The 9,536-nt window shown below is 29.6% G+C and overlaps 1 long non-coding RNA gene across 1 annotated transcript; it reads left to right on the top strand.

The window, feature by feature from the left end:
- The first annotated feature begins 4,486 nt into the window (after positions 1–4,486).
- LOC114415093 lies at positions 4,487–4,985 on the top strand. Its single transcript, XR_003667313.1, has 2 exons — positions 4,487–4,798; positions 4,891–4,985. It is a non-coding gene; the product is annotated as an uncharacterized LOC114415093 (long non-coding RNA).
- Positions 4,986–9,536: the final 4,551 nt, after the last annotated feature.

The following is a 9,536-nucleotide window of genomic DNA, read 5'->3' as shown; positions in this document are numbered from 1 at the left end:
AGACTTCACTTTTTTTTTTCTCTGGTGAATTAAGAAATTATAAACTTTTCAAGTAAAAGAAAAAAGATGAAAAATAAATAAAGAAAAAAAGGAAACACGAGGTGGGCGTGCGTGGTTGATTCTTCCTGGCCGGTCCAGTCTATGTTCTAAGAGAATCTAATCTGATCTTTATTTATGTTTTTTTTTTCTTCTTTTTTGTGACAATATAATATTTATTTTAATGCGATGCGATGTGAACATGTGGCAAGCCAGGGCCACCAAAATCCAATGATTTCATTGATAATATTATTGATGGAAGACAGTTTTGGAGCAATCGATGAACTTCTTCTATATTGTAAAAACCTTTTAGCAAATCTCTGGCCTACTAGAAATAAACCAAGTATGTCTCTGTTAGTAATATTCATTTTTTACTGGTAATTAATACTTTCAAACCTTTTTTCAATTTGTTATGTTATAGGTAAAATTAATTATACTTTTAATTCTCAGTCCGTAGTCCGTGAATGATTTTGATTTCTCTTGTTTTAATTGGTTAAATTAGTTCTTGTAATTTTCAACTGTTAAAATTAAACTTTCAAGATTTTTTTTAATTGAAAGGACAACACGCCCCAACAAAGATCAATTAAAAATCACCAGAAAAGACAGTTGAAAATACATTAGTTTCAAAAGTTAAAGCAATAAAAGGCAAAACAACATAAAAAAACTCTCGAGTTTTCACTAAGAGGCATCGCATAATTTGTTAACTTGTCTGCAACTTAGTTAGCTTCATGCAACACATGATCCCACCCACTGCAACACGTGCATCATTAAACGATTTTATGCTTTGACAAACTAACATCATTTTTAGGGACATAGAAATAAAACACTTCATTACACATTTAACCGTTAGGAAAATGCACAAAAAAAACCTTAGGTGGTGAAAATTGTAAAATAATGATAAATAGATAGTAAAATGTGCACATAAGTCAAAGATAAAACTCAGAAGAAATTCCCTATATGTTTTCAGTGTTGTTCCGTAATCCAAAATTGAAATTCACACCTGTAATATAAGTTATTAAGATCAAACTTAAATTCTCATTATTAACCAAAAAAAATTCTCATTAAAAGTGATAAAAATATACTTAATAATTGTACTTTTTATAAAAAAAGGATGAATATTGTATTTTTATCAAATGTGTAAAATTACCAGAGGATAAAGTGATTTTTTTTCCGAATAGACTTAAAATAAGACGGATTATTCTGTCTATACTATTTTCTAAGACGAGGTGAGCTAACCTAATTATTAACCTCCTTTTAGCGAGTCTAGGTAGGTTAACCCAACTTTTTATCTTTTTTTTATAGGCAAATAAACTTGTAAATTTAATAACAAGCACCAGAAGTGCTAAAAGAGTATAAATAATTAAATAACCTTACAAGACCAACAGCCAAGCATGATGAAGCTTAACAAAAGTGCCTATTGCTTTATACATGTAAAGCACGTGCATTATATAAACTTAAGACAAAAACTTAATATAAAAAAATATTTTGAATAATTAAAAATTATCTATTAGAATTAGGATATAAAAAATACGCATAGATAAAAGGAGACAAGAAGTATATAATTAAGCTCACATTATTTTCTTGTTTAAAACTTTATATATATATATATATATATATATATATATATATATATATAAACAAAATAAATCTTTCTTGCCTTATAAAAGGATGTAAAGAAAAACTAAATCTGTAATATTGCCTTTTTTATTGTTAGTGTCTCCAAGTATCTGTTTTAAATTTTAATTATCCATTTACAGTATTAACTATGAGTATAAATGAGAGATGTGGTTGAGTAGTTGTGTTCAGGGGGTAGGTGAGGACACATGAGTGCCGCCGAGGAAGGTCTGAAATGGATCGACAAGATCAGCAAAAAGTAGTTGACTAGTATGAGGATTTGAAAATATGATGCTAAAGGGAAAGTGGGGTGGGGGGAGTTTTTTTTAAAAAAAAATAAAAAAGTTATACTTATTTATATAATATTTTATTATTATCTCCATTACATTATTTATACTACCGCATATTTTTCTATGTTTTTTGATGTTTATATTTTTTTTGTATAAATTCATTAATCAAAATATTTTTTCTTAAAATAAATAGGGAGGTTGTTGGCAAAATGCTCATACTAACTTTATTTTATTATGGAAGTCAGTTAACGTTATTGAATATTGATTGATGGGTGTTTTATTTATTAAAGGGAAAAGATTGCTATTTTACGTCAAACATGGTGAGTGTCATCAAATGAAAGGTTGTGGGATTGTGGTTGTGGCGAGTGAAAAGGGGAGGCAGCTTCTTCTTCTTCTTGTTTATTCCATATATAATCAATCACAGGTTAACGTAACAAAGACGACGACTCAAGCAACAAAATCAGATAGCCAAAAAATACATATATAATAGAGTGACAGTGTGTTGAACAAAATTATAAAATAAGTGAAAAATAGACGTTGGCGAAACGTTTGGAGAAAAATATGCTACGAAACATGACGGGAAAACAATCTTCTGTTGTAAATGTTGAGTTTATAGTTGAATGATTTATGTATCTTAAAAGTAAATTTTGTAGAATTTTTAGTACAAATTTCTCGATTTTATGCAAAAACTACATAAGATTTCTGTTAAATCACGTTTAGCCACATTTTTTTTTCTTATTTTGTTTTTGAAATATAAACTAGGATTAAGTTTTTTCAAACAAGTATTATATAAGGGTACCTTACCTATCCAGATTGATATAAATAACGTTTCTGCATAAATTAATCAAGTTGAAAAACATCTCAACTTGTTTGGGAAAAAATTCAATCCTCAAAATTAATTACACTGTGTGTATATTTGAATTAAAAAAAGTACAAATTTTAAATCTTCTCAGTTGATAAAATTATTCTAAATGTGAGACCCGTATTTTTTTGGAAAAAAAATGTCTATATATTCATCCTTCAAAAGCAATTATAACTTTATCAAACAAATAATTCACTTTAAAAACATGATTCCCCAAATGTAAAATTATGTTACTAAACTACAAAACAAGTTGATATATAGCATTTATCTGGACAACATCTGGAAGCATGATGCTGGAAAAGTTTCTCCAATGCATGTAAACATGATTTGGTGGCAAAACAAGGATGCGAGTGGGCTTGAAATAACAAAACGTGAACTTTATCCTTTTTCTTTTTTCATGTTTGTCTGTTGTCAAATAAAATTATTTTTGTTCATAAAAGTATGCTGGATTAAAGAGTATATTACTTTTAGATTGTGTTTAGATTTTCATATTACATTTTACTGCGAGTTGTTCATAAAAGTAAATCTTTTTTTTTCTTTTTAATTTGCAGCAGAAAGGTAGTTGTTAGGTGTCTTCGACTTCACATGTGTAAAGACTAAAGAGAGGGGAGGAAAAAAATTAAAACGGATGGGAAATCTACTATAACAATTTAATCAAATCACCGTACGTAAATCTAAAGAGGTCAATTTTGATAGATTCACAATGTTATTTTACACGGATAATGATAATAATGCATAAAAATTAAACTCATCACATACATGTTAAATTTTTTTTTTTTTGTGTACTAATGCATTTCTAAGTAGAGAATGTTGTTAGAAATTTGTTGAGACATTATAAAATAAAAGCACATTTTATATTAATAGCTGAGTTCAATGATCACACACTTTCTTGGTGTGTGATTTATTTTTAAATAAATAATAGTAATGTTTTTATTATTATTAGTTATTTTATTTTTAATTTAAAGGAAAACTCCTTACGAAAGTAGGTCGTCGTGGGCCAACTCATGTGGAGTAGCTCAGTACTTAATGCCAACAGTAAACCGTATGCTGCTGGTTGGGTTGGTTGGCAAATTAATTTTGGAGAGGCCAACACGATACATACATTTATACATCTTTGGGTTAGGAGGAATATTTTGTGTGTTTACGTTTTCTTCTTATTATTGTTAGGGAGAAGGGTTAAGATATTTTCATTAATATTTTTTAATTATAATAAAACTCATTAAATAATAAATAAATTTATATTACCTTTCCTCCATTTTCTTTCCACTTTTACACATAATTTTAAATGTTTCATTAAAGTTTGTTATACTAAAAGGATAAATATTTGATCTCTCTACTTATTTTTAATTTTAATTTTAATTTCTCTTTAAATTTATTCATAAATTTAGTCTTCTAATTATGTCTTAAATAAATATGATCATGAAATCTAAATTTAAACATATTGATTATTAAAAAAAACTTTGACGATCACGTGTCACGTTCTGATTCGATATTGACAATATATTTTTATCATTAAATTTGTAATAGAACGTAGACTTTGAGGATCATATTTATAAGATTGAAGTATTAAATTCGTAAATAAATTTTAAAAAAAAATAAAATTGGAATTAGAAAGTACAGAACAATAAAAATATAATTTTACCTAATAAAAATAAAAATTCATTTATGCATTTGTAATATTTCCTTTCATTTAAAACTATCGTCTATCGTCTCCTCTGTTCTTCCTTGGAAACTAAGGATGAATCTTTCGGAAAGTTTTAGGGTTCTAAAGAAATGAAAACACAGTTGTTTGGAGGTTGAAGAAAATGTCGAGGCGGAGATGAGGTGAAACTATTCAAGGCATGGGAAGCAGAGGCGGTGAGGAGGTGCAGACGACAACGTCGGAGAAGGAGGAGATGGTGGTAGGGGGCGCACGACAAAGGAGTGAGGGGGTGTGGAGGAGATAATCGCACCACCATAGGATTCCTCACTCAGATCCTTGCTCTTTCGACAAAAGGTTGAGACTTTCTTCCACCCCATGGAAATTTATTGTAGAAAAAATAAAGCTTTGGCTCAGTGGAAAGTAACAATGGTTTTGTCTCTTTTCAGGATTTTGTATAATTGATTTTGGTGTGAGATGCAAGTTGTGTCTTGCTTTTCGTATAACTTATCGTAGAAAAAACAAAGCTTCGGGTCAAAGAAAAGATAAGTTTTTTTGTACTCTTGGTCTCCATAAAAAGAGGCTTAATTATCTAGAACAATTAGAAAAAAAACACAATTATGAAGTCATCGTTTAAACATAAGAATATCACGAAATCACCATTGTGAGTAAACACAGTAAGTGTGAACTGTTGCCAGATAATTATCATTAAGTTTTATGGATTTCCTATGAATATTCTTCATCTCTTTTTTTTGGCATCAAATGTTTAAATGTTGTTCATTTTTAAGCCATCATTGCTATAAGAAAGCTTGCTCCATTACAATTATTATCTGGAATAATTAGAAGAAAACACAAATTTCACTTAACATATTCATTTTGTCCTATGCCACAGCATTTTCCAGGTTTCTACTTTTTCAGTAGGTTCCATACTGCATAGCAAATTGGACGTTGCAGCTTGCACTTTGCACACTACTTTTCCCTGTCTTGCTTTTTTAAAGGTTGAAGGTGAGAATATTTTTGTAAACAAATTTTATTAAAAGTCATGTACTATGCAAATGACTTGTTTCTGCTAAAAAAAATTCAAAGTTGCTCATGAGTGAGGGGAGGCAAGTGTAACGGTTAGTTAACAATTAGGAAGAGTTTTGTAGGGATTAAAAATGAAGGGGAGGTCTGTATTTTCATCAAATTTTAGGGGAGATTTATGTAATTTATTCATAAATTTAATAAACTATGATTTCAATAAATTTAGCTGAATAACAGAAAGCATATTAAAAAATATGTTGGTGACAGTTCTCGTTTGTATTTCATCAATATATACTCATTGAATTTGGATGTTACACAGTTCATACACGTAAGAGAGGAAATGTTTATATTGGTGTAAGACAATTTTAAATTTTTTTTTAAGGAGAATTTTAATCTTTCATGATTGATATTTTTATTAAGGATATATTTTTTTTTTGTCAATTCAATAATCAAATTATAAAAATTTAACATTCAAATATCCTTTAACATTAGAAAAAAAAATAATTTATAAAAATATAAATTAATTTTTCACACATATATATACACACACCATAGTTTAAAAGCCCAGTCTGATCCGCCCGATTGGATCAGTCCAATCGGGATCCAGTGACATAATCAAACCAATTTAATTATTGGATCGGTGTGAAATGACTCAGTCAAACTCAATCGATATAGGATAAAACTGATGACCTGGGTCGGTTTTTAAAATCCGTTTCAAGTAAAATTGCTCCAAAAAAAACTCGGGACTTGTGCAATTATGTTATTGAATTATTATTTGTGGACTTATGTTATCAACTTTAATACTTCAATTGTTATTATGAATTTTGTAGTATGAATGATTTTTTTTAATCAAATAATGTTAGTTATATATTTATATATAATAAATACATATATAATTTTAAATTTTTTAATATATACCAAATCAAATTGAACCAATTACTAATCTACTAGTTGAACCATTGACCCACCATCTTAACCGGGCCAACCACCAAACCGAATTACATAACTTTGATACACATAAATATATATTATTAAAATACATATCTATCACTGTTTTAATAATTTAAAATTTGATTGACATCATTTTTAAAATAATATTACGTGATTCAATAATTTGATTGATAATTTTTTTCATAAGTTACTAAATAGACTATTTCACAAAATTTTATTATTGGGGTCAATATAAAATTGCTAAAGGGTATTGGTAAATATACCCCCTAACTGTTAATATACCACTTTTATATTTTTTTTTCTTTCTAAAAAATACCCCTTAACTATTATACCCCTATTAACATACCCCTCAACTGTTTTCGGCAATTTTACACTTCCGATAATAAACTTTTGGGAAGTCTGCATTGACATTCATTGGACCGTGCAAACATCATCGTCAGTGATGATCAGGCTATGATGTCATTGTAATACCGCTGCACCATTGATTCTTCGATCTTGCTTTTGAGTTCTGATTATATGTCAACACAAATTTTACTTCGTATAATACTTTTTGTTATTACGTTTTTATGTACATTTTGCTTGTCACTGTGTTTAGCATTTTTACGTGAGGGTACCACGTAGTTTTTTTATTGTGTGCATGTACATCACATTGAGTTGCCTTGCAAGCTTGCAGGTTATCTTGTATCTTTAGATGTATAAATTCATTTCCATGTTAAAAATTAGTGGACCCGTCACATGAGAGAGGATATGGCAGCATAGCATTTGAACCTGGTTGTGTAGGGAGGCACTGTACAAAAGCGGATGTTCTGGAAAAGGGTATGCTCAAGACAAAAAAAATAAAAGGGGTATATGCAATAGTTAAGGGAGGTATATCTATCTATTCCTGGTTTCGATCAAAATGTCTAATGATATACTGGGCCGTCCAATACAATAGTTAGAATTTTAAATTCAAAACTGAGCCCATGAAATGTTTATCGTGTAGGAACTAACAACGTAAAAGTTGATTCACTCCACAAAAAACACCAGTTCAAATCAAATTACTGGAGAGAAAATTAAATTAATCAAAAGACCAATGCTATTTACGTTCCTCTTTTTTTTGTTACTTTTTGCGCCGCTAATATATGTTTTTTATATAAAAATATCCTTAACAAAACTAGTTTCCTGAAAAGCAAAAAAAGGATCAAAATAGCCCATGATGGCTTTAAAGAGATGAAAATAAAAGAAAAATAAGAGGAGTGGCCGAGTGGGTGTAGGACTGTAGGGAACTGGAGGAAGCTGAAGAAGGGGATAGTCTTGGATTTTAAGTTAAAAAAATTGGGGGATGTGGATTAAAAAAGAAGAAGTGTAAATAGCATTTCCCTAATCAAAATTAGGCAAGTCCATTTGAGCTAATTTATTTTTTGGGCCAAGCCTAAAATAAATTACATTTATAATAGATTGTATATTTTCTTTTGAGTCAGAATGCTCCTTTACGAACCACCTTTTTTCTTGCATAATATTGTTTATTTCGACATAGTAGCAGAAAATACTGTGTATCTGTAGTACATTAATAGTACTAGTTATGTCTAATGCCTTTGGGGATTGAATCTCGCATTATTAAGCTGACAAGCATATATTTGATTTTTAACTCTATCTAATATTCAAATCACAATGGTAAACAAATTAAAAATAGTCCACGTGATATGGACTACACAATTCGTGCAGGAAGAAGGCCAACATACAAATCTTTGAAAATTATATTTAAATACTTGCTGGTACAGCAACAAAACGCGGTTTCTGCCCATACATGTTTTAAAAAATGGTTGTAGCAAAGTATCTTTTTCAAAAGTTTGATTCCATCTAGAGCATAATATTATATAAATTATATTCTGGAGAATTGCAATAGATTAGAGTGTCGATCTTCAAGGAAGGTACTGCCTAATGCATGCGACAAAGACTTAACCAAGCAAGTGGATGTTGTTGTCTAAAAATCTTCTCTTTTCTACCAGTGTTTAAGAAAATTATATAGTTGCATACGCGGGTGTATTAAAAACATGACTATATAAGTGTAGGTCTATAAATAAACTCAAGTGAACCTTAATTAAGCAAATGGTATTTAAAGGAAAGTGAATGACCTTTTTTAGGTAGATGAAGGTCACTAACTTGATACCTTTTTGGGAAGTGTGGCTCCAAGAAGCTTTCCTATATATCTGGAGTAGCCTGTTTGGTTTGGTGTTGAGAAATTTGTACGTGCATTTACATAGAAAAAAGAATTTGTAGCTTTTGCGTCTTTTTTACAAGATTGACGCGGCTTTAGTGTGTCCAAAATCAGGACAAATGTTAACAACAGAGATTTTTTGCCATATTTTTCTTATTAGTGAGTTGCCCATGTAAGTTTCATTGAATAATTTATTCACTTTCTATTTACACTATTTAGCAAGATTTACATAAAACTCACTCACTCAATAATAATAAGTGTATTAAAAATGTCGTGTTAGAATTTCTTAGTTAGCAGCTAGACGGCCAGAGGTGTACAATGTTACAGGGAGCACACTGACACAGTACTCATTCCGGACCAGTTGGAAAGCGATTTTCTCCCATTTGCTAAACAGAGAATTTTAATAATTTATATTGATTCATTTGCAAAATTTCATCATATATATACCTAATGTCTTCAAAGAAATATATATCTCATCAACAAATAAGATCAAGTAAACGTAAATGGTAGTACAAAAGAAAGTAAATTGTAAAATACATATTGTTGTCAGGTCTTGATCAAAGAAGACATCTGTCACTGTAGAGTGTTGAGGACTAGCTAGGACACACGCACACAGTGTCAACTATATTTATATTCGTTAACGTATTAGTGCTCAGTAAACTTGCCATATGCTCTTGGGTACAGTGAACCAAAATTTATAACACATCTAATATGTAGTACATAATAACTAATACATATATATTATCCCCTTAGCGAATGCAATTTGTATGCCAGCTGCCTTGGAACTCTATAAAGCCAATTAGTTGTATACAATGATTATTATTATATAATTGATGATTTAATTTGCACCATACAATGGCACTTGAGTGATTTACAATTGACACAAGGGTGTAATATCAAGAATCTAACTATAAAAAGAGGTGT

This window comes from Glycine soja, chromosome 6, assembly GCF_004193775.1.
Source record: "Glycine soja cultivar W05 chromosome 6, ASM419377v2, whole genome shotgun sequence".
NCBI classification, from domain to species: Eukaryota; Viridiplantae; Streptophyta; class Magnoliopsida; order Fabales; family Fabaceae; genus Glycine; species Glycine soja.
The sequence above is the reverse complement of the archived record's forward strand: the minus strand, read 5'-3'. Positions and strand labels throughout refer to the sequence as shown.